This window comes from Lissotriton vulgaris, chromosome 1_1 (assembly GCF_964263255.1).
Source record: "Lissotriton vulgaris chromosome 1_1, aLisVul1.2, whole genome shotgun sequence".
Lineage (NCBI taxonomy): Eukaryota > Metazoa > Chordata > Amphibia > Caudata > Salamandridae > Lissotriton > Lissotriton vulgaris.
Window position 1 is genome coordinate 155,735,854 of NC_141685.1, and position 26,050 is coordinate 155,761,903.

Here is a 26,050-nt window from a genome sequence, read left to right on the forward strand (position 1 = left end):
ATCTAACTTCCTGATTACAGGAGACCTCAACATACATTTTGATGATCCACTAGATACAGGGGCTTCTGATTTAATCTGTGACCTGGGAGCCCTTGGCCTCTCCCTTGTCAATTCAGGAGCCATGCACTCGAAAGGACACCTGCTCGACCCTGTGTTCTCGAACATTCCTTCCCTTCAGTTCACTAAGTCCCTCCCCCTCCCATGGACGGATCATTTCCTTGTCTTGGCCCATCTTCCTGGGTCTTTCAAGAAACCCCAAAAACCCACAACTTACACCAAGGACAGAGCCTGGGCCAGACTCTCGGTGGAAAACTGGGCCATTGCTCTGGACGCCACTACCCCCAGTCTCACAGCTGACCCCTCCATTGCTGATACTCAGTTCAGAGACTGGATCTCCTCTTCCCTCGACAGCATCATTCCTATCAAAAATCGGGAGAACAAACATAGGACTAAGGACCATGCTCCATGGTATAACTCCGAACTCAGAGCGCTCCGTAAAGAGTGTAAAAAGGCCGAGAGATTGTGGAGAAAAGATTGGCTCCATAGCAACAAAGACATGTACCATAGCGCGGTGAGACGCTACAAAGCAGCCTTAAAGCTAGCCAAAGCTGCATTCTATGACAACAGAAAAAAAACCGCGACAAACTCCTCAAAAGAATCATACCTGATAGTCAAAGAACTACTAAACATTCCAATAGCACCTTCCCCTCACTCCCCCCCTCCAGACAGAAGCAAGGATCTGGCCAACTACTTCGACTCTAAAATCCTGCGGATACTTGACTCCCTCCCAACCATCAGTCCACCTACCCCCACGGACATAGTGGCCTGCAACAACAGCCCACAGTTGGACACTTTTAGAGCAGTCTCCCTCACAGAGGTAACCTCCACGCTGGATAAAATGAAAAGCGGTTCTCCCCTTGACCCAGCCCCGGTTAGATTCCTAAAAACTGTGTCCCCCAACATAGCCCCCACCATCACGGACCTTATCAACACATCTCTCTCCCAAGGAACGGTCCCCCCCAACTGGAAGAACGCAGTCGTTAAGGCCCTGCTGAAAAAGCCCCATCTCAACCCGGACGACATGGCCAATTACAGACCTATCTCGCTGCTCCCATGTATCAGCAAGATGGCGGAAAAGCTAGTGAACTCGCAACTGTCTCAATTCCTTGAGACAAACAATCTGTTGCGTCAATCCCAAACAGGATTCCGTCCCGGCCATGGCACGGACACTGCTCTCCTCTCCGTCATCGAGGAGGCACGGTGTATCCTGGACTCAGGAGGATCAGTGACAGTGATCCTCCTGGACCTCAGTGCCGCCTTCGATACGGTGGATCACCGTGTCCTTTTACACCGCTTGGCCAAGGCAGGAATTGTGGGAACAGCGCGAGCATGGATCGAATCCTTTCTATCCAACCGCTCATTTCAGGTGTGGGACGGCAACTCACGCTCTGAACCACTATCACTCAAGAACGGAGTTCCCCAGGGGTCATCGCTCAGCCCCACCCTGTTTAATGTATACATGGCCCCCCTGGAAGATGTAGTGGCCCCCTACGGGATAAAAATAATAAACTATGCAGACGACACTCAACTAGTCGTCTCCTTATCTCACCTGGATAACCACCCAGACAGCCTGCTGAACTGTCTCCAGGACATCCACACCTGGATGTGTGATTCCGCCCTGAAGCTGAATGGTGCAAAAACTGAGATCATGCTCCTGGGAAACAAATGGACGTCCATCCCACCATCAGTTTGGCCGGACACCTTTGGTGAAATTCCCTCACCAAAAAAAGAGATCAAAACACTAGGAATATGGTTGGAACCTGACCTCACAATGAAGACTCAGGCTGCTAAAACAGCAGGCACCTGCTTTGGTCTCCTGCGATCCGTGCGCAAGATTCTCCCTCTTCTCCCCCCTCTATCCAGAAAATTACTGGTCCAGGGACTTATCTTAGCCCGGCTCGACTACAGCAACGCCATATATCTTGGGGCACCAGAATCCACCCTGGCCAAACTCCAACGCACCCAAAATGCGGCGGCCAGGCTCATTATGAACCTCCCACCAAGAGCTTCAGCCAAGCCTGCCCTGAAAGCCCTACACTGGCTCCCTGTCCGCCAGAGAGTAGAGTTTAAAGCCCTGTGCACCACCCATAAGCTCATCAATGGTGTTGGTCCAGCCGCTCTGAGAGACATGGTTACTCCATATAAAGCCCTCAGACCCCTTCGTTCCGACGCCGAACATCTTGCCACTGTACCAAAATTCAGGAAGGCTCGCACCGGTGGTCGTCGCTTTTCGGTCAGAGCTTCCACAGGATGGAACGCACTCCCACGCAGTCTACGTCTGGAACCCTCTTGTAGGAGAGTAGGGTCTGCAATCCTATGATCACCCAGATTTTTTTGCTTTTGTTTCACTGGTTTACGACTTTCTCTGGCTGTGGGCCTGCTAATCAGACCCACAGCCTGGCTGTTCTCTTTCTAAATTACGATATGTACCCTAGGTGCATTTACCAATTGGTACTGGGCCACCTTATCAGACCCCGTAACGCAGGGCATAGGTGTACCCAGGGCCGCCAGGGGCTGAAGCATGTATTATGCCACCCCTGGCTGGCCTCCTAAATTTGACACAACTGGCTGCACGACAGCTGGGGCGAAGAACGTGTAACCACCCTTCGCTTTAGGTATAGTAGCTCTATATCTAACCATACCATGGACACCCGAGTTCCTATCAGTCACTCCTATGGCAGGCCTTAACAATCCTGAAGGCAGAGTGCGTGGGCTCGTGTGAGCTAGGTTCAGGCCCGAGCCGAGCCCGGTTGCAGCTTGCGGAATCAAGACCCAATAGCTGTTCCATGATAACGCGTACCATATCGGTAACTCCGGTGTCGCGTTATCAAGGCATGTCGAGTAAGGTGTCATACGAATCGGGGTGCTGCCCTCTCACCAATTCTGGCGGCGAGGTTAGCATCCCACCCTTCTAGAGGGACACGACATGTCCGTAACTGTGAACCCCGGTTAAAGTTAACTGAAGCCTCAGCTCCACAAAATGGATGCTGCCACCACAGACACGAGTCTGACCTCCTGCTGCTGGGAGTCCTTCCAGCGAGGAGCACTTGGACAAAGGGTTTCCTGTCGAGGGCGCTGTTCGCACCGTCCCAGACAGGGTTTGTGTATTCTGGGTAGGTAGGGCTTTGGCGAGAAGGTGACTGCAGAGTGGCACCCCGGTGCTCACTACGCATCTGCCGGTTAGAACCAGTTCCAGGGGCGACAGCCCTGGCCTGGGGAAAGTCCGGCAGGGGAGAGGGGCGTAACTACCCCCCTTCCTGGTCCCACCCTTAGGGCAGGACCTAGTCATGTACCCACCCCTTTCTTTAGAATAAAGACCGGAGCGGGGACCCTTCCAAATTAGATCATCTTTGATTCAAGAACTACTTTCTACGAAAGGACATTCAAGACTCTTCTCAAGATTTCTCCCTTGTGGCTAAGGAGTAGTCACCCTGCATCAGCGGGCACCAACTAAGAACTCTGCGGTTTGCTGTAAGTCCTTCCTCAAGGAATCCGACGGCCCAGCTCGACGAGAACCGGCTTCCCTGGCACCTCTGACCTCTACCCACGTCATCAGCTCAGCTGTGATCTGTGGGTGCGACGAGACTTCGAGGGACCGGCCATCATCAGAACCTGCACGCTCTTAAAACCAGCACGACCATCGAGGTAACTCTCTGGTGAGTGCTCTGGGGTCCGAGAAGCCCCGACCCTGAGCCGCTCCAGCACCGAAGTGCAGTCTCCCAGCATCTCCACGATCTGCGTGGGGCCCTTCTGCTCGCTGCTCAGCACGTTGTCTGGTCACTAGCCGCTGGCTTGTGCCCTTCTGTGACGACATCCGAAAATCATCACTGCTGGTCTGGTTGCTCCAGACTGGCCCTTGCTTCCATCTTTGCGAGAAGCACCCCGGACCCTCCTGGTCCACTCAAGACGCCATCTTAGGCCCACCACGTGGCCCTGAGATCTGCCAAGGCTTGTTGCCCCATCCTGGGCCCAGCGACGCCGACAGCATCATCCTTCGTGGGACAGCTCGCACCTCCACCGTGGTCGCCGACAACGCCTCCTGGTCCGTGAGACTGCAGAGCCTAGCGTCGCCCACTCACCTGGTCGAGGTGACGGCCAACCGGTGCCTTCCTGGTACCCTCTGACTACTGGCTAGTAGTACGAACTTGGTCCCCTCTGCTTTCAGGTTTCATCACTCTCCGATCCAGGCTTGGATCTCTACGAACTATTCAGCACTGATCGCCGGCCAGCAACTCCTTTTCTTCCGGCTCCTGGCTCGTCAGCGAAGACCCCGACGCCTGTAAGACTTGTGCAGCCGCAGCCCTCGTGGCTAGGTAACTCGGCATTTCGGTGCCTGCATAGCCTCCTTACTCTAGGGTCCTGAGTCCCTCGCTTCCGACTTGCCTTATCGGGTCCGCCCGAGACCTTAATCTTTCCGTGTCCTCGGACACTTGTTTTAATTGTGCACTTGAAGTATTTGCTAAAGAGATTTGGTTTGTGCTTAGTACCCTGTCCTCATAAAGAGTACAGGGCTGTTGTGATTCTTAATAAATATACTGTTTATTTTCATAACACTTGTGTGGTGTCCTTTCACTGGGTGTTCAAGGGGTACATGTGTGGTAAACAGCTGGCTTAACGCGCCCTCTCGAGTCTTTAGCCTTAGACTGCTCGTATCCACGCTACTAGGATAGCTGGTCTATAGGTTGACTTACAACCAAACACCATAAGGGTCGTTGGAACGATACATAGCGGTCGCTAGAATAGCGAACGTTGCATATCGGGCCAACTTCTCACACCTCTCACGCCTTATTCCGAAAAAAACTCAGAACCCTCCTGTTTCCCAAATAGCTCATTTCCTCTCCCCCCTCCCCTGGTCTTCACAGATTTACAGCGCGGGGATGCCTACGGGTCACCAGGTGCTTTAGAAATCGCAAAATAAATAAATAAATAAATAAAATCAACTCACAGTATACTATTCCGGAGGTTCAGTCGCACAGTAAATATTGGCGCTTGCTCGTTTCACAAAAATGATCCGTTACCTGCCTCGGAGCGCACTTCATACAGACGAGTATGGGGTTATCATGTTGCTGCTACAAGCTCCTTACCTGTGTGAGTTATCGGGATCGATGCAGGGGCAGACCGAAACCAGCCACACGTGGAGATCAATGACAAATACTGAAGAATGAACAGAGCTTCCAAGCTGGTGACCATTACTTAATTAACCTTGAAAATAAAAGACACAGTTTTAGTATTCTGGTGACTTGTGTCAAATACTTAAAAAATGGAACTGGATGTGCTGAATTGGATGTTGTCCCAGGTCATGTGTGACACCTTCCACCACTATTGCTTATGGGACTTGCAGTTTTGTTTTTCTCATTAAAAGGATGGTCTCTGAAGTCCCAGTCTTCTAAGGGATGTTGGTAAAAATCAGAGGCCTGAGTGAGGGTGAAGCATGACACTGCTCTGCTTAGCAGTGAGATGACTGACAGTTCCACAGCCCTTCCATTCTTTGTCCTACAGAGGCTAGTTGGCCATTCATATTTTTTTGCAACGACAAAGAAACATTTATTGTAGCTTCTGTCAACTGAAGAGATAAAACCCCTGGGTGTGTTTCATTAACTACTGACAAACATGAACAATCAAGAACATGAGTTTCTGGAAAACTATCAAGCACTATCAAGCACCCAATCAGAATCAGCCGCCCTTCACACCCAGGAATTCTTGAGGATTTGGAGAGGATGAATTGCACGTGGTATAAGAGGAACAATACATCGATCAAAGCTCACTTCTCAGGGATGTACTGAAATGCCAGCCTCATGGTACACTTAGCCATCTTTTCACCTCCTCCTCCTCCTCAACCTCTTGACCAGCTATCAGGGCCAATGAGCCTGCAGCAAAGCATCGCTGGCTTGGTTCCACACCGGACCAGGCAAGGTGGTCAACTCCATTCTCCTCCAAGTCAGCAAGCACTCTGGTCGGGCCAGTCCTAACCCCACATGAATGTTCCCCATCACAACTATTTTAATGGTACTAAGTTATGTTTCTGCCAAATGATTGAGTCAAAAATTGAAAGGTTTTACTATGAAGTGCTGAAAGAGAAATCAAGAAGTTTTTCAATATTTCAGAGTCTGCCACAGTACAGAGGAGCATTATTTCTTTACAGCAGCAAATCATGTATGTGCCCTGTAGAAAGCACGTTTGAATGAAACATGGAATGCATTGCAACTTATCCCCTCTGCTTTTTTCGATTTCTATGGAGCCATTCCTAGCTGCGCTCCTGGCTCAGCCCAAGATAATCCCATTTAGCTCCGGACCCCACTGTTTGAAAATTACCGCTTACGCGGACGACATAGCGGTATACTCATCAAATGTTACAACAGCACTAGAGGGTATAATGATTGAAGCGGAAAAATTTGGCAATGTATCTGGCTATAAACTAAATGCGAACAAAACTCAGATAGTGGGGTTAACATTTCATCCAAGATTAGCGATATAATTCCCATTAACTATGATGTGCTGGTCAAATCAACTAAGCAGCTTCTTAAAAAATGGCATAAACTACCATTAAATATTATAAGTAGAATTAACTTAATTAAGATGAAAATCCTGCCGAAATTTCTTTATTTCTTCCGTTCTATTCCTTTGGCACTGAACAATATTTTTTTTAAAAAGCTAGACGGAATATTTAGCAGCTTTATCTGGGGTTACAGGAAAGTTCGAAAAAGCTTATCTTCACTAAAAGGATCTACTGATATGGGAGGCCTTTGCTTCCCAGACTTTAAACTTTACTTTTGGGCAACTTTTATAAGACGTCTTCGTTCCTTACTTAATCCCGAGCTTAATAATTTTTTCTTTCATACTATAATGTTGAAATCAGATGCAAGAATGTTTCTGCTCAGATTGAACAACCCAAATTTTTACAAACGAGTGAAATTTAAGACAGCCCAAGACATTGCTAAGATTTGGTTTGGTATGATGTCCTTTTGTAAAACTTCCTTCTATCATTCAAAATTAAGGCTATGGGACAACCCAGGACTTCCGGGGATATTTAATGACAGCAGGGCTAGTGTTTGGGCAATACAGGGTATATCAACCTTAGGGGACTTGTATGGTACTAATGGCTTTTTAGATTTTGAGACATTAAAACATCTGTACCATCTGACAGAGTCTATGAGGTTTAAATATATTCAGATCCACGACTTTTTGATACGTCGTATGAAAATCTTAACTATCTCAGAATCCGATATTTGGGATTGAATCTACTCATCTAAAATTAAATCAGTAATACGCACTGGTTATAACTGTCTAAACTCTTATGTAAAACAAGATTGCTCCAAACTAGCAGAGAAATGGAGCTCTAAACTTGGTATGACGGTCTATCCGGATCAGATCTCACACTCCCTCTCTAATATAAATAGGCTGGTTCACTCAGCTAGCCTTCGGTTGCAACAGTTCAAAACTTCTTGTTTATTATATCACACCCCGGAAGTGATTCTTAAATGGTCTTCAAATCCACTATATACAGATCGTACCAAATGTCCTAAATGTGATACTATGGGTGCAAATATAGAACATATGCTATTTTCATGCCCTCAACTGAAAGACTTCTGGCACAATTTGGATAAAGCCTTGAAATTTAAATTGGCAAGACCACCGGTACTGTCAGCCTCTGCCATACTTTTAGATATACACGGTACTACCTTACCCCAAAAAGCTTTAGTCACTATTTTGCTATCCTGTGCTAAACTTATAGTAGCTAGGGCTTGGATATCGCCACAGCCACCACAGATTATGCAATGGTGGTTTTTGGTTAATGAAATCCACAATATGGAAGCTGGGTTAGCTCGAATAAGGGGTACCAGTTCTCTTCTTAAATTTGAGAAAATTTGGGGCAACTTTCTGTAAAAATTTTCTTTGCAGGGACATTATCTTCTTTTCTTCCTACTGTATGAATTTTCTTGTATACTTTTTAATTTTTTTTTTTTTTAGTTTCTATTTTTATGCCTTTCTGTATAGCTCTATGTATAGATAATGTTGGTATAGTTGTACTGTTTGTGTTTGACTTCTCATTATGTGCTGATAATAAAAATAATTAAAAAAAAAAAGGAATGCATTGCAACCAACAATCTATGCAAAATCATAGCAGAGTGCAAGATAACTTGTGTTATTATTCCAGCAGAACAAAATGCCATTCCTAATGTGTACGTCATTTTAAAGACAAACCCAGAAAAATGTATGGTCAGTGTTGTTCTTCTGCCAGTTAAAAGACAATCTCCATTAATGTGTCAGGAAATAAAATACGATGAGAAATCCTACTCTATGGCAGGGTGCTGCCTGCCACTATATTGCAGGTTACTTCCAACATAATCTGATTTATACATACTCCAGGGTGCTGCCAGCTATCGGTCTGCACCCAGCAGACTGGAGCCACTCAGGATGGCAGTAAGCTCTACATTTCATCTTAAGCCCTTAGGTTACATTCACAGCCTGATGGGTCTGAAGAACTTTATCCTCGCTCTAACTGCGCCGAGCAGATGGACTTAGCCCAACATAGGCTGTGTTGTGTGCTGGGTGATTCTTGGCATCTTATTATCGTTGGCGGATGGATGAAGCTCTGATAGGAGCTACTACAAGAAGAGCAGAGAAACAGGACCACAGATCGCCACCGAGCGACAACTGCCCAGAAGCTGAAGAAAGAACTCTGGAACAGCACACCTCCTACACCCTGGAGATTTTCCAGGATAAGCAAATGATGGTAATGAAATGCAAACTGCAGCATTAAGGTCACACACTACAACATCTTTCCTTTTAAACCAAAGGTAAAAGCCTACAAGAAAAAACTAAACAAAAAGCAACAAAACTAGAAAATGCATTTCCAAAAGCTGCAAAAGAGAAACAGTTAATACAAATGAAAAATATTAAACTTTGTTGGTACCTTAGTAATGTGCTTACTTCTGGGCTTCACTCCATCTGCAGCAATAATGCTCTGAAAGGAGAAATTACTGCTGTGAGTCTCAGAGTCTTCAGTGTTACTGGTCTCAGTCACGAAGACTGTGGTGTTGGAAGATAACTTTCTCTTATTTGGCTTTATTGTTCCAACAGCCACGCCATCGCTTTTAGCCGACACGCTACTGTCAGCAGCATCATAACTACAGGCAGATCAGCAAAGCGGATATCACCACTCACATTGGGTGAACAGACTCGTCTCTGCTACATACATCCACTCTGTTCTCAAATTTGCTTGGAGCTGCCAAAATGCAAAGAGCTGCAATATATTCCTCACACTTTCCTGACCACCTTGTTTTTAAAAGTTGTGACATTCAAGCGTGATTCTTGGTTCATCTGCAAGCTGAATTTTTTTAGAGGTTCTATTGCCACACAATACTCGTCCCATATTCCAATTTGTCCACAGGGTGCTTCAACCCTGGTAGGTTATCAGCTGCCTGTTTTGCAGATAATTTCAGATTGTTTCTGTAAGAAACGGAATTATTATTTGCGGTAGATGAGCAACAATCACAACCGTTGTCAGAATGAACTTTCAAAGCCATTCAATTAACCTAGGATCAACCCCCTGGTACCTAAGCACCGAACAGGCAGGCTTATCTTAAGGTAATATATAACATATTTATGCAGAAACCAAACAAGTAAAATTCAAAATGCAAAACAATAAAAAACCCAAACCGAAATAGAAAAATAAAGTAAAATGTATTTAACAAAATGACACTAAAATGACAAAATCCAATAAGGGGAATGAGATATGAACTGTAACGCTGTAAGAATCACAAGGTGCCAATGGACGAGGGGCCCTGGCATGGATTAGTCTCTCTGGAGCTGACTGACAAGTCAGAGGAAACCAGAGGCCACGGCCTGCAAGCACATAGTGCAGGAATTAGCCACAGTGGTCCAAAAATACATCTAGTGCTCCAGGATCAGATAGGGCTGCTGGCCTACAGGGGGATTCATGGCAGGTCTGGGCACAAAGTGCTTAGAGTATTGAGAACAAGCAGCAGATGCCCAGTAGGGCAATAGCAGACGGTCGAAGGCAGCAAGGCCCGGACGAGACTGAAAGGGAGTGACACCTCTGGCCCTGTCCATCATGCAATAGCGTAGTGGAGCTCAGCAGGAGGACAACCCGTTGACAGCCTCCTACTGGGGCTGGGACCCCACGACAAGGCAGGCCGGTCTGGTGATGTGGTAAGAGATATAGCAGCCATGTCCTCAGCGAGAAGCAAGTAGGATCAGAATCTAAAAAAGATGCTGACCAAGCTCCTGATGACCGGCAGCGGAGAAGGGAGGCTCTCCCCAATGACACAAATCAGCCAAGATGCGGACACCTCTGAAGCCCCAGTTACCCACGCCTATTGAGAGTCGCTATTCGGTAAATTATGGGGCGACTTGCCGACGCTGAAAAGGGAAATAGCGGGGGAGATGAAGGAGATAACCGATGGAGGCCACACGTTCCCAAACTGCATCAACGTCCCGCCTTATGATAAGACGGGACGTCGATGCCGTTGGGGACCGTGTGGCCTCCATCGAGGATCAGGAGCAAGCCCGGGAAGAGGAGGTGGAGCATCTACAGCCAGAGATACTCCGGCTCAAGGCTCAACAGAGCGATCTCCAGGCACACACAGAAGACCTGGAGAATCGGTCTTGGTGGAACAACATCCATGTTAAGGGAGTTCCACCTAAAGAAGAAAGGGTTAGACATCACACAATACCTGCAGGGTCTCTTCAGGAGCATACTGGGCGCCCCCACGGGCGCCCCTGGGCTTACATTACAGGCTTTCAACCAAATGAGTGTATACTACGTGCTGTCAGGGACAAACAACCACTAAGATATCAGGACCACTCCATAGCTTTGTACCAGGACCTGGCTCTAATACCCCTTCAAAAGTGTTGGGTGTTCTGAGTGGCAACCACACGTCTTCGAAATCAAGGAATACCGTATTCTTTGGGTCACCCTTTCTGGCTGATTTTCATATGGCAGGGCAAACTCCTCCAGCTCAGATCCATGCACGACACTTGCCAGGTGCTGGGCATCGCAAATCCAATCCAGGAGGAGAGGCCGACCGACCAAAACTCCTCGAGAAAGATGGCATAAGGTCTACGGGAGGCGAAGCACAGAGCGAGCGACGAGACCGGACCCCAAGACCATGGCACAAGAAAGACTGGCAGTGCTGGAGACACTGTCGAAGAAGACATTCCCCCATGATGACACAGTGAACGACTGAGGGACAGATAAGTGACATTTGCAAGGCTGGGTGGGCGGCGAAGAAGTCTGCGGGGAGTGTAGAGACACAGGGAGTGTAGAGACACGGGGAACTGGCCACATACGTTCTCAACTATTCCGACTTCCAAGGACACGCACTCACGAATGGCGGGCCCTGGACAATTTGAGGTTAATGGGTTTCTAAGTTGGGGTTAGGGAGGGGAGGGAGGAGAACTGGTATGCAGGTTAATGGCGTTGAAGAGAGGATCAAAGGACAATGGAGGACGGGCAGACGTTGGGAGCTCAGGTGGAAGAGGGATCACAGGGATCCAAATACAGGCCAAAGCTGGTGCACTCACTATGACATGCTATTTCCCAGCCCACACTGAAAATTCTCACTCTCAATGCAAAAGGTCTCAACAATCCCAATAAAAGGAGGACCATCATTTCCCACCTGGATAACATGGAGGTGTGTGCCTCCTCCAGGAGACACAGCTCCTCTCCAAAGATTGGCATAGAATGAGGTCACGACTCTTTCCCCAGCAGTTCTTTTAATCTACCTTGGATAAGAAGGCGGGTGGCTATTTTAGTAGCCAAACATTTTAAGGGGACAGTGGGGGAAAAGGTGGCCGAAATCAAAGAGGTTGATGGGAGCAGGGCCATCGATAGTGTAGGTATTGGTATGAGTATTTTAGATGCCGAAATTGTGTCGCAAACCGGCAGAGTTACTGCTCCCGCAATCACCCTTCACCCGATATACGATCAATCCAGGGGCTGCCTCAATTGCCTATAGATAGAAACGGCTCCTCCCCCCCTCACACACCTATACCAATAACCATTTCAAATACCAACCCCACCAGGGATGGTGGTTAAACAAGTCCAGGGGCTCGAATCAGAACAGGTTGTCTAGTACCTCGTGCATTAATGTTCCTGCCACCCCAAGTATGAATGGCTAATCAGGATGTCCTGAGTCTGCCGCCCGCTGCTTGCCCTTATGTGTTGGTACTGGCAGGAGTACCTACTTTAAAGAGGGATCAGCATGAGTCATGGGACCAGCTACGCATTAAATGTGCGGACTGGCTATCAAGGCATAGAAGCTTCCATGTATCCGAAATAAAGGATATTATTATGGCACGCAGGGTTGGGTGAGTTGGTGCATCTACAAACATTTTCGAAGGGGACAGTATTCTAATTAACTTCCGCCGACCTTCTTTGGTGAGACACCTACTAAGGGGTTGCAAATTCATAACATCTAATAGCACTAACATATGCGCACTACCCCTTGGTTATTTCTACAAACCAAGTCATGCTCCTTTCACCAACAATTCCTCTTGAATTACTACCTCTAATAGGTTCCAGGCCTTATCTGGATTAGAGACCCAAGACTGACTATCAACTTTTGGGGAAAATACCTCTTGCCCTGCCAGTAACTGAGTGTACTATTCCCACAACCCACTTATCCCCCCTATGCTAACGAAGGCCGCAGCAAGTTCAGGCCTCCATATCGTTAGCTGGAATGTTGCAAGATTGTACTCTAAACTTCACCAGCTAGATTGGGTACAACTTATTAAAGACCGATATATCCTTTTATTTCAGGAAACATGGGTCACGCAATATTTGCATATTGAGGGGTTTGAATGCCATAATATCCTAGCAACAACCCCCAAGCAGGGTCGACCATTTGGGGGTTTATCAATCTTGGTCAATATTAAGACAGGGGGATGCATAAAAACTGTAGATACAGATAACAATAATTTTCTAGGCATATTATTTAATAGTGGAATTTCCTTTTAGATAATTAATGTTTATAACAATGATTTTCATTCTGTTCCAAATATGCATTTTATAAATGTGATTAATTTTATTGCATCGATTCGAAAATCCAAAGACTCAAGTCAGTAGGAATCTGTCTGGGGGCGATTTTAATGCTAAGCTATCTTACTCATGGTCAAGCGAATATTCACATAGCAGCAGACAGACATGCAATAGGGGTAGAGAGCTAATGGACCATTTGAACACCCTTAACTTAATTGATGTTATAGAAATTGATGCAACTACAAAAGATAATGCCCCCCTGAACCGACATTCAGAGGGGGGGGGTGTTCATCTACAATTGATAATGTTTTTTATCTCCCCCGCTTTAGAAGCAAGCTTGCTTAAAGCCGAAATTATGGCCACAATCTTTGGGGACCATAACCCAATACAAGTAACGTTACGGATGTCTCCAGTTCCAACGGCTCAGACAGAATGTGGTGCTGGAGATCTATCACCATCCATAGATAACCTCAGACTGGGCTGGCGAGGCATTAATAACGCAGACCGATTCAGTTCTATGGTTAGGGGAAACATGAATCTTATTAACATCTGTTTAGAGGCCCTGTTGCACACCCAGTGGCTATCAGCGCCTTTACCAAACTCAGTGGAGCCATTAAATCCTTGCTGTCTAAACCTATTTGTACAGTACTGCGCGAACCTAGATGGTTCAATCAGGAGTGCTCAATTGTCAACAGGAAGCTCCGCAAGGCCCTATCTCAAAGCCCTAGGTGTAAAGATGTGGTCAAGTCCTTAAGGTTGACATATAAGCAGGCTATTGCTAATAGGAAGGAACAGTTATTAGGTGAGCACTGGGATGCGCTCATTAATGCTGCCAGCTTAAATAATGGGAATATATTTTGGACTACCATTAAAGAGTTAATATCAATGGGACCACCGTTCACTCCCATCATATGCAACATAACGAGCGCTACCTGGGAAAGTCACTTTTCCACTATTTACCAAGAGCCTGCTTTTGAATCCGACCCTTTTATGAAAAGGGTGCCACCTGGAGTCTCATTATCAATAAACGAGGTTGAGGAGGCTATACGTCAGAGTATGGGCAATAAAACTCCAGGCCCTGATGGGTTGTCCATCGATCTTAACCAGATTTTTGGGCCCCAATGTTGTTAAATATTTTTTATATTCTAACCAATGCACCCTGCCTAAGAAATGGTGTACTAGCACGATCGTTCCCATTTTTAAAAAGGGCGATTGCACACAACCTTGTTGCTGTAGACCGATCTCCCTCATCAATAACACCCTTAACATTTTAGACAGCGTTTTAGACACAAAAATTTTAACCTGGACAGAGGACAATCAGATTTTAGAACAATGCCAACTAGGTTTCAGGGATAAAGTTTGTACAAACGAGCAAAGTCTTAATCTTAATTTGATCATAGGGAAGTACACTATTGCACAGCACTCGCCACTTTACTTAGCTTTTATGGACCTGTCCTCAGCTTTCGATTTTGTCAATAGGTCCCGTCTATGGTCCATCCTTTTAGAATATGGACTGGATGAGGCCCTTGTTTATTTTTTAGCCTATCTCCATGCGGACCTGAAAGCGCGGGTCAGGATTGGTGGTGGGGAGAAGTTTCCAATTACATCAGTGTAGATAGAGGGGTCAGACACTTATAAGGTCCCAAAGGCGAGACCTACTGGCTATGCCAATGCTTGTTTACCTGATGGGCATGTGCGGACCGCTACCTGGTTACTGAGGGCTTTGTGAGGTTGAGACATATTAGGGGGAGTTTTAGCCACATCAGATGATGCTGTGCACGCCCAAGCCTAGGTACAATGAGGCGCAGTCGGAAGTGCTGACTGGGAGTGTGTTCTTTCACTTTCAATTGACGGGGCTGCCCCCCTTTACTCTGGTGAAAGCCAAACACGGAATTCAAGTCGATCTTCTCATCACACAGACTTTTCAGGCGAAGAAATTGTCAATGTTTGCTGAGGCCCTTCAAAATAGTTACCCAGCTCCAAAAATGAGGGTCAATGAGCATTCATTGCAAAGACAGTTTTGGTGAGATGCACACCTTCTAGCTTTCTCCATATTCATTCATTTTCAACCTTTGTTCGGCGTGCAAGCTTGCTCCGCGCTCCGCCCATTGCACTGCAATTGTGAAACCAAACTGAAGAGGAGCCAATTATGCCCCCGCCAAGCTGCACAGCCGTGCCTTCAAATAAGTCCAATAAATCAAACTCATGTTATACTTCCGTTAATCCATATTTACTCCATGTTTATCAATCTTTTTATCCTTTCTTTTCTTGGATTTATTTTACTAATTTCTTTTCTTTGTCAACGTCTTTTCACAACAACACAGGAGAAACGTGTTTCCACAGGTCACAATTTATTCAAGAACACCCAATGCATTTCGGGATTACCCTTCATCAGGGGTTTATCTGGGGGAAAATATATACACAACTATGAATAAAATCCAACTTCTAAGTTTCTGTACATAAGCATCAAGCCAAGTGTAAAGCGTCATTTATCAGTGCTATCTACTACAACAGTCAACCAGTGTGCAACATCTCATTGCTTATTTTTCATACTCCACATCTCGGTTACAATACCCTCCTCAATTTAATACATCACGTAGCTCCCTTTTTGATGTGGAAAACTAAACCGTTAATATAATTTACATGTGAATGGATTGGCAATCGCATCCTTTCAGAAAACTTTAGAGTACATGAAGACCCCCAGTTTCCCCCTGAGCCCTCCATCTAATCTCTGTTCCAGTTTAAGCAATCGAAGAATTAATCCCCATACACCGCTTACCGTGACTAGTGTTCGTTGGCTATTTAAAAGCATCATTATAATCCGCGTTACACGTGTTATCAGAACTTTCCCGTACCATCTCACGGTCTATCTGCGGTTACCCCCGCACTCCTTTACAATCAGTGTCATGATTAGGGGTGTCCATAGATAGAGGGCTTACAGAGTCGTATTGGTAAAGGGCCAGGTCTTCAAGGCCTTACGGAATGAGTGTCCAGAATCAAAATTGAAAGAGGAAGGGAGTTCAACAAATTGTCCGCAGCAAGCGAAAAGGACCTCTCCCCCATCTAGATTTTCGGAATCTAGGCACAGTCACCGAATTCTTGCTGGAAGATCTTAACTGCTTACCAGGGCCATATCTCCAAAACAGTTTTTTGATGCCTTCTGATCCCATATTATAAAAGGTCTTGTGCACCAAACACAGGGCTTTAAACTCAATTCAGACCCTTATTTATCCCTACATAAAGGGCATTGCAGTAATCCAATCTGGACAACACAAGGGCCACCACTGCCTGTTTCCGCGTGGAGGGGAAAGAAATTGATATATCTTTCTGAGAGTTTTTATCATTCCGAAGCAGGTGGAGAATTCTATTTATTTGGGGGCCCAAGGAGAGGGAGGTATCAACTATGATGCCTTGATTTTTGGCACTGCGGCCAGGGCGAGGGCAAGATCCAAGCGTATCTGGCCTCCAGGCCCTGGACCAATCTCCCGATTGTCTCAGAAAAGTAAAATCTCAGTTTTGTCCCCATTGAGTCTTAGATAGTTCTCTACCATCCATGCAGCTACCGCCTCCATGCAGCTTTTAAAATTTACTGCTGAAGCTTCAACACTCTCAGTGATGCTAATCATGATGTGAGTCTCATCAGCATAGGATAACACTTCTAGGCCTAAATATCTTACAACCCAGGCAAGCAGGGCTATATAAAGGTTAAAAGGGTGGGACTCAATGAGGATCCCTGGGGAACTCTGCAGAACAGCCGTTTAGGAGCAGAAAGGAATTGACCCATCGTAACTCTTTGAGCCTGTTCCGTAAGGAAAGATGTAAGCAAATTAAGGGCGGAGCACTCAATCCCTATTTCCCAGAGCCTCCCAGCCAATCTAAGGGGAGAGATGGTATAGAAGGCTGCCGTTAGGTCAAGAAGGGTCAGTAAGGTGGTGTGACCTGTGTCGACCTGTTGTCGAATGTTGCTAAAAGCAACGGTTAACGCCGTCTCGGTACTGTGCTCACTTCTGAACCCATGTTGCGAGCCATCAAGCAACTGATGATCCTCCAGATAGGTGCTAAGATGGAGGTTCCGGTGTTTCTCCAAGATTTTAGCTGGGACAGGCAACAGGAAATTGAACTGTAGTTCTTTAGTTCTGCCGGATCCAGAGAGGGCTTTTTTAAGAGAGGTTTAACCACAGCCATTTTCCAGGCAGTGGGATACTGGCCAGAAGTAATAATGGCATTAAGAACTACGGTCAAAGTAGGAACAATAGCCTCCATTCCTAGTTTCAGGATCTTCAGGGGACAGGGCTCCATAGGGGAGCCAGATCTAACTCCACTTAACATCCGCTCTGTGTCTTCTTGAAGTATAGGGGGAAAGGTGCTCAAGCGGCAAACCTTTGGAGGAGCCACCAGAGAAGCCGAAGGACGATCAGCCTTTGACCCTCCGACATTGGATATCTCCAAGGAGGAATATATGTCCTTGATTTTGTCATAAAAAGCATGCCTTTTTGTCACATAGCTCCTGGGAGACCTCGGTGTTGGCAGAGGCCAAGGGGGCTAGGAGGGAATTAATCACATTGAAGAGTTCCCTCTGGGATTTAATGGATTCCGTCATCTTGGAATAGTAGATAACCTTTTCCTCATTAATAGCTAGCCTATATTCCTTCAATCTGAGTTCATGCAGGTCCCTTTCGGCTGGGATGAGCTCACGGCTCCATATTTTTTCCTGCTGTCGGCATACCTGCCTACGGTTTCTCAACCTTTTGGTGAACCAGGGCGCCGAAGGGCATTATCTGGCCACATAATGCTCTAGAGCCGCCAAGAGCCAGTTGGAAAATTTATCATAGATTGATTAACAACCAGGTGGGAGAGACAGCAATAATTACTAAGCTTAATTAGAAGACCCTCCTTACATATGTGGCTACGGTTTCTCTTCATCTCCACCCTGTTCTTAAAATTGGGATCTGGGTGGGATTCGGCAATTCGCCGAAAAAATTGAATGGCGTAATGATCAGACCAAGAGAGTGGGATGGGATCATTCACCTCCATCCTCGGATCGTTAGAGAAGATCCCATCCAGAATGTGTCCGCCGTATGAGAGGGGCTCCTCACCAGCTGAGGAAGGCCTCAGGAGTCCATAGCTTCCAGGAAAACCTGCGTTTCCTGATTAAACATTCCTCTGGGACCGGGAGGCCGGTAGCTGACCACTCCCACAAAGCTATAAGTGGGTAGGATCTTCAAGGAGAAATATAGGGCCTGATAGGGATCTGAGGGAGTTGTGGGGGCCTCAGTGAAGCACGAGAAGGTGTCTTTATAAAGTACTCCCAAACCCCCCTATCAAGTCTGGACAGAGCCTACCCTGAGGGGATGGTCTCCACCAGGTCAGGCCCTGAGCAATCTCTAGCCTAGGTTTCAGTAATAAATACCCAATCAGGCCTACGGGAGGAGACAATCATTAAATTCTGAAGATACCCTGAAAAGGACTGTTTCATGGATAAGGGTAGGGCTGACACGTTTCCCCTTGGGTTTTAAAGCTACCCCCAATGGAATGACTGTCTTACAGTTAACACACTCATATAGCCCAATGCTCACAGTTCATCGACCTGCAGTGCACATCCTTCTATCCTTCTCTCCATGAAGCTCCAAGAGCTGTCCTCTCGGGTAAACAAGGGGCTTACCAGGGTCTACAATAAAAAGGACAGCGTCCCTGGCACAAGGCCTAAACTTGGCACAGACGGACACAGACAGGCGTGCCTTTGGCGCGCCTGCTGCGTGCGTTCATTACGTGTCCGGCCCGCCATTCAGATTAAATAGCTGGGCCAGTCAGGAACAACTAGAGCGCTGCCCATCGATCTGGGACAGGAAGTGGAGTACAGCAGCAAGAGTGAAACACTCACTTCCACCCATACAATTGGCGAGCCGTGGTGGACCGGGTTAGGAGAAAAAGACCCCCATAAGCCCCCCCCCCTGAGATGAAGAAAAAAATCAGAAGAGTGCCTGGAAAGAATGCAGTAACCCCACACAGGTAAGCAATTAGAATAGCTTTAAAAATATTCCCCCACTAGAACGCACACAATGATTCAATAACATTTTAATATCACAGTCACTTACTAAACGCAGTAGCAGTGCAACAGCGTGGCAAGTCTAATCAGGGTGAACCACTATCACGTGGTGTAGAGGAGGAGACAAATGTGATAATAGTTAAGGAACTGCTGGGCAAAACTGACCTAAAAAGAAACTGGGCCTGCACTGCACCCCCCAACATGTTCCAAGAGTGGAATGTGGCTCCATCATATTATTATTTCAGAAGTTTGATAACAACAAGAATAGTGCACAGAGAGAGTCAAAAGTTGTGCACAATGAGAGTCAAAAGTTGAAGTAAAGAGACAAAAAAAAGAGAGATCAAGAAAGGGAAGAGAGAAAGATGAACAGGGGAAAAGGAAACATAGAGTTATAGGGATCCTTACCTGACAAATATTGTTTTTGTTCCCCCAAGGGTGGCAGCCACGCTGCACTGCCTGTCATCCCAGAATACCTTGAAAGGAAGTAAAGAAATAATTTTGCATCAGACGACAATCACACTTCATCACATTTTACAAATAACAGTCCTGGATTTACAAAACAACCGAGCCCAGGAAGAACCAGAGTCTGACTTCAGCCTCCTTTAACAGCTATTGCTGTGAATGTTCAACAATTAACCACCGTGGTCCCGCATACGGCTGTTAACTGTTCAAGTTTCACAGCAACAGCTTTGAATCAAAGGTTTCAGAGTACCGGAGGTGTTTCAACCCCCTCGGTCTCTGGGACACTGTTGTTTTATTGATTAACACATTCTGCCCTCATGGGGCAAACAGTGTAATGGCCATATAGTCAGCTATAGCAGGCAGTACAGCCCCTTAAAGGACCGCTCCCTTGGTAAAGGCCCTTGCCTTTGGAGCTACAACAGCTTCAAAGCTATATTAAAGGTTTCAAATAATTACCGAAGGCATAAACATGGTTACTCAGTCAGAGAAATAATTATCATAATATTTGCAGGAGAATCACATAAAGGGAACCTCTAAAGTATATGAAAAGCCAGAATCAGAAATAACTCTAGCTGTAAGGTCAATAGACAGACCACACACAACAAATGTGTGCAAAGATATAAGAAAATATTTTCTTTATAATATCAAATAGCAAACTGATATAGAATCTGCTCAGGTAGGAATCAAGGAAATGTTCTTAAGTTTTTAAACAGAGAGAACACATTATTGACATGGTTCACGATGGGGTAAAAATGACAGCAATCAATGAATGTTCATGAAAACATGGCACAACAAAATGTAATTTAATAAACCACACCTACAAAATGAATATTTAATTGTGACTCTTCCCCAAAAAGCCACAAGTCATTTTAAAAGGTAATTCCCTAACATAATAACTGGATCTTAATCACAGTAAACGTTTCTGGCCATTCATTTATGACCAAATTTGTACGGGAACATTTGCTGGCAGCTCATTAGTTGTTTATTAGAAATGCCTACAACTTGGACTCCTTTCCCAAGAGGGGTGGGTTGGGCGCTGCCATCAGTCTGACTGTGGAACGGGAGGCACATTTATTGATTAAAAGTGGTGCTGGATTCCCATTTACTTCTTCTACAAAAGAGCCTGTGACTGTTGGGATACGCACGAGTGGTCAGCACGAGTGTTTTGGACTCGTGCTGTAGAATGTGGACTGCTCGTGCTGTGGAATGGGGGAAGGATCTGTCGGCAGTTGCTGCCGGGACTGCTGTGCATCGGATGTAATAAAGGAAGCTCCTACAACTCACCAAGCGTCGTCTTCCTTTCCTTGGCGACAGGATGGTCCGGTGTCAGCTGTTTCCCAGAGGTGTTGCTGGACGTCGTGGTCGGATTAATCCACTTCGAGGCAACTGCTGCGTCGAGTGAAGCTTGGAAACCTCTCCAGTGCTGATGCTAGCCGCTGTGTGCCGACTGCCACTGGCATACTTATGCGGTGGGTTCTTCAGATGGATTTTTCTTGGTGAGGAGTTAATTTTTTTTTTATTATTGTGTTTCCTGTTTAGCCTGATGCCCGAGCCCTTAACGTCTCTCGTTGCCTCCTACACTAGTGCGTGGGCGTTCCCTGAAGCTGACGTGCTGACGTTTAAACGCGTTGCCATGGTTTCTGATCATCAATCTCCGGTGCGATGCATTCGCTCTGAAGGCTTGTTTTAAAGAGACGACCTTTACAGTTTGTACACGCATTTACATCGCGTTGTAATTTCGGTGTGCAAAACGTATTGGACATTTGCTCAGTATGAACTGTATTGTTTAATAATTAAAGAGAAACTGTTTTTTTTCTTTCATGAGGTTTATGAAAGTCATTTTAGCATTGAATCAATAGCGTGTTCAAGGCAAACAGGCAAACACTTTAACATTTTTGTGGAAGACATTGTCACTGTTGTAGTTAATTACTTTTCATTTTAATTACTTTTCATTTTTGGGGCAGCAACTAACCCACGCAAATGGAAAAGGTAGTGACACCGCCTCCCTTTTTACAATCACCTGGTCCTCCTCCCATGTTATGGAAACAGTGGATGGCTACAATTTAAGCTTACATTGAAGCAATTGACGGCGATACTTTCACTTCCAAAAAGAAGAAAGCGCTACTAGTGTATAATTTGGGTGTTGAAGGTAGGTCCATTTTGGAGACCTTGCCTCTTGAGGAGGTGAAGATAAGTGCAAGCACAGGTGATGGTGGTGATTCTCAAGTCATTGATGAGTACGCTTCACTCATAAAAACACTTGATAAAAGATTCAGTCCCAAACGCAATATTGTGCTGGAACGGCATACATTTTTACAACGTGCACAGATGCCTGGTGAATCTATTGACAATTTCGTTGCGGCTTTGAGAATATGAGCTTTAAACTGCAACTACAGAGAATTTAGGGATGAAATTATTTGAGATCAGCTCATTGAACGCACTTGTGACAAGAAAGTTCGAGAAAGACTTTTATCTTCTGATGATCCGGATTTGGAAACTGCTCTCACTTTAGCTAAGTCTGTTAAACATTCTCAGTTTTGTATGAAAGAGCTGAGTGCACCTGCATCATCTTCTTCACCAAATGAAGTTAATCTGGTCAGTACCAAGTCTTCTGCAAAATCATCCAAAGCTGTCAACATGGACATTCCTCGAACTTCTTCTACGTCAGTTACCAGAACAAGAAACGATGGTCATGGACTGTCATGTTATCGTTGTGGTATCAGATCTCACCTGGGAAATTTTAAGTTCAGCTTCGCCATAAACTAATCTTGTTTCAAGTGCGGAAAGAAAGGGCATATGGCACGTATGTGCAAAGCAACTTTAGCACAGAAGGGACCGTCACACACAGTAAAAAACATAGAGGATCACAATGTGGAGTATAATGATGATGACACTTGTTATGAATTATTGATGTTATCTACCTCGTCTATGGAGTTTGAGGGTGTGTTGGAGATAGTGTCTGTTGGTGAGCCTCAGAGAAGGAAATCTCCTGTGTGTCTTATCAGTCTGAATGATATTAACACCAAATTTCTTGCAGATTCTGGTTCCCCTGTTACCTTGGTTAATGTCAAGGATTTTGACACTTTAGGTGGAATTTCTTTGACGCAATCATCCATTAAAATGTTTGCTTATGGGGGTAAAAGAGTAGAGGTCTTAGGCAAATTCAAAGGTAAATTGGAGTACAAGGACGATGGTACGTCATGTACAGTATATGTTGTTAAAGAGGGTGCCAACTTATTAGGATGGCATAAACAAGGTGAGCTCGGAATCATCCTTGATCCTAATCATGCAGATATGGTTTTATCTAGACGGGAAGCTAAACAGTATTATGCTAATCTTCCTGACGTTGGGTCGGTACATTCTGTCAGTGCCAGTTCATCAGTTGGGAATGATTGGATCCACAGTTATCCTCTAGTCTTCAGTGATAAACTTGGCAAACTTAAGGGATTTCAACATCGCATTGTTTTGAAGGAGGGTGCTAGGGCAGGAACTTGAGAGATTGTGTGCTTTGGGAGTGATTGAACCAATCGTAGGTTCTGAGTGGCTGTCTCCCATAGTTTTGGCGCGCAAGGCTGATAAATCGCTTGGGATGTGTGTGGATTTGCGCGATTTGAATTGTTGCATATGGATAGATCTACAACCTTTGCCCAACATCAATGAAATGTTGTCTACCTTGGAAGGTGGCAGATATTTTTCGTCTCTTGACATATCTTCGGCTTATCATCAAATTGAGTTGTGCAAATATTCAAGGCACCTCACGTCATTTGTGACTCCTGAAGGTGCGTTCCGCTATTTACGAATGCTGTTCGGTTTGGCGTCGGCTTCTGCAGTGTTTCAACGTCTCATGGGCAATTTATTTACGGACACTGTAGGAGTCATGTTCTTTCAGGACGACATTCTTATATACGAAGTTTTGATATATATGGGGGGATTGATTCAATTAGGGACTTCAGAGGCTGGAATCGATAACACTATTTTAACACAAAGAATACCTCTGACACCATAAATTACACTTATTGTTTTTAACACATGAGTCCCTTTTATTGACTATGTGCTGTCTTACGTTTTGACTTTTTCTTTGTATATCTTATTATATATTGGTATCGACATTCATTTCAAAGCTCTCCTTTATACATATCTTATATTGTTATTGAGAGACAATATACATTTAAATTCACAGTACATTCAACTATACACAAAACATATATACACTGTACATGCTACTAATTATTTCATTATGTGCATATTCATTAGTTAGTTTAATCAGATCATTCCAAGAGGCAATAATAATATTCAATAGGTCCTACTTTATATAGTCAGTGATTCCCTAACTGGGGTGATTACATTTTTGGTCCCTGTGAGAAGTTGGCCTGGTATATGATGCTCACTAATTCTTAGTGATCACTTTGTACCATGCCAAGCAACCCTTATGATGATGGTTGTAATTCAACCTTGTAGACCAGTTATCCTAGTGGTAACGTGGACAAAGCAGTCTTAGGCTAAACTCTGAAAGGCATGTGAAGCCAGCTGTTATACCATACACAACCCCCTTGAATACCAAATGAAAGGGACACCACACAGATATATATTGAAAATATATATTGATTTATTAACTATTAAAATCCCCTGGACTCTTTATGAGCACAGAAGCACAAGCGTTAAATCACAAGACAGTTTAAAATACACAAAAGTTGCACAATATGGATGAGCCCTAGGGGCCACCTAAACCATATACTAAGAAAGTGGTATAAGAGATACCAGGAGGAAAGTGAAGAGGCCTAGGGCCTTGGGAATCGCTGGAGCTATTCGAGACTGGAGTTAACTAAGTCGGGAAAGGCCCACGGGACTCGGGTGCAGTGTTCAAAGTGCACGCACTTCTCAATACAAAGTCTATGGTGCGTAAAAAGCACAAAGTTAGAAAGTTAGGAACCGTCCGAGTGACCTACGGAGCTGAAACTTAAAACACAGGCCCTTGGGATGTGTACCAGTGCAGGAGCACCGGCGGAGCTGAGTTACCTCACCCACAGGAAGCGGGTGCACAGGGTCGAAGTTGTGTCGGGTTTCGTCACGCTGGTCGATGGTGCTTGGAGCTGAAGATGCTGCAGGCGGCTCGATGAGAAGAGTTCCGGTGGATCCAAGGGTGGATCTGTAGATGTGAAGACCTGAAAGCAGAGGGGACAGTGTTCAAAGTCACTAGCCAGTGACTACCCTGGAACCAGATTGGAACCAGGCGATGTCGGGTGCAAACAGGCGTTGTCGGGTAGCTTCTTTCTGCAGCCACGTGGATACCCGGGTTCGAGGACGTCCAGGAGTCGGTCACGAGCTGTCCCACGTAGGCTTCTCGCTGTTGGCGGTGTCGGCGACCTGATCGGAGCAAACAGGCCTTGGCAAATGCAAGCCACGCAGAAGTTGAAAGATGCTGTTCACTCGGACCAGCAAGGTCAGAGCGGGTGCTCCTTTTCACAGGAGCTTGGGTAGGTCTGGAGCAACCAGACCTGCTGTGTAAATCTTCGGGTTCGTCGCCAAGATGGCCGCTGACCACGTGGCTAGTGGCCGGGATGGCGCGTCGAGTGGCACAGTGCAAAAGGGCCCCACGCAGATCGTGGAGATGCTGGGGGGCTGATCTTCGGTGCAAGGGCTGCTCGGTGGTGGGGGTTCTTAATCCCCAAAGCACAACGTCGAGGATGCCTCAGAAGCTGCGCAGTCAGCTTTACGAGTGTCTTCCAAGAGGTCCGGTCCCACGTCACTCGGTGCCTCCACGGGTCCCTTCTTTGCAGGGACTGTGGATCGGGCTCTGAGAGGTCTGGGAGTCTGGTTCTTGTCGGGCTCTGGGCTCGGTCTCCGGCGGGAGGCGGCGGCAAAGCAGACGTCGAGTTGCTGGTTGGTACCTGTGTTCACAGGGTGGTCACTCCTTGGCCACAAGGGAGATTCTTCTTCAGTCTTCTGTGCAGCAGAATGTCGAAGTCCAGTCTTCTTCTTAGTTTTAAGTTGATTTCGGGATGATCTGCTGTGCAATGGCACTGCTCCCCCTCTTATTCCCAAACTGGGGGTGGATCACCTACTAGGTCCCTCCTCTGGGAGGAACCAGGAAGGGGGGCGGCTACACCCCCTTTCCTTTGTCCAGCTCCGCGCCAGGACTGGGCTGGAAGGCCCCAGAACCGGTTTGGACTGGCCTATGCACGGGGACACCTTGTGTGCCCCGGGCATGTCTGATTCTATTCAGCCCTGTCCTACCCAATACACAAAATCCTGTCTGGGGTGGTGCTCGCACCTCCCAAGGCAGGAAACCCTTTGTCCAGGCCACCATCTGCCGAGTTTCGGTCAGCAGCAGGAGGCCAGACTTGTGTCTGTGGTGGCAGCGTCCATTTTGTGAAGCTGAGGCTCTGTTTAACTTTAACCGGGGTTAAGGCTACACACATGTCGTGTCCCTCTAGAAGGGTGGAATGCTATCCCCGTCGCCAGAACTGGCGAGGGGATAG

The 26,050-nt window shown here is 46.1% G+C and overlaps 1 long non-coding RNA gene across 2 annotated transcripts in view; it reads right to left on the bottom strand.

The window, feature by feature from the left end:
- LOC147737922 (uncharacterized) overlaps positions 1-26,050 on the bottom strand; it is a 288,729-nt gene that overhangs the window by 8,223 nt on the left and 254,456 nt on the right. The window contains exons 3-5 of one of the 2 annotated variants that reach the window (XR_015304733.1): positions 19,515-19,582; positions 8,975-9,025; positions 5,145-5,262 (exon numbers count right to left, since the gene is read on the bottom strand). This is a non-coding gene — a long non-coding RNA (uncharacterized LOC147737922). The remainder of the gene's footprint in view (positions 1-5,144; positions 5,263-8,974; positions 9,026-19,514; positions 19,583-26,050) is intronic. The other variant, XR_015304735.1, reaches the window with a different exon arrangement.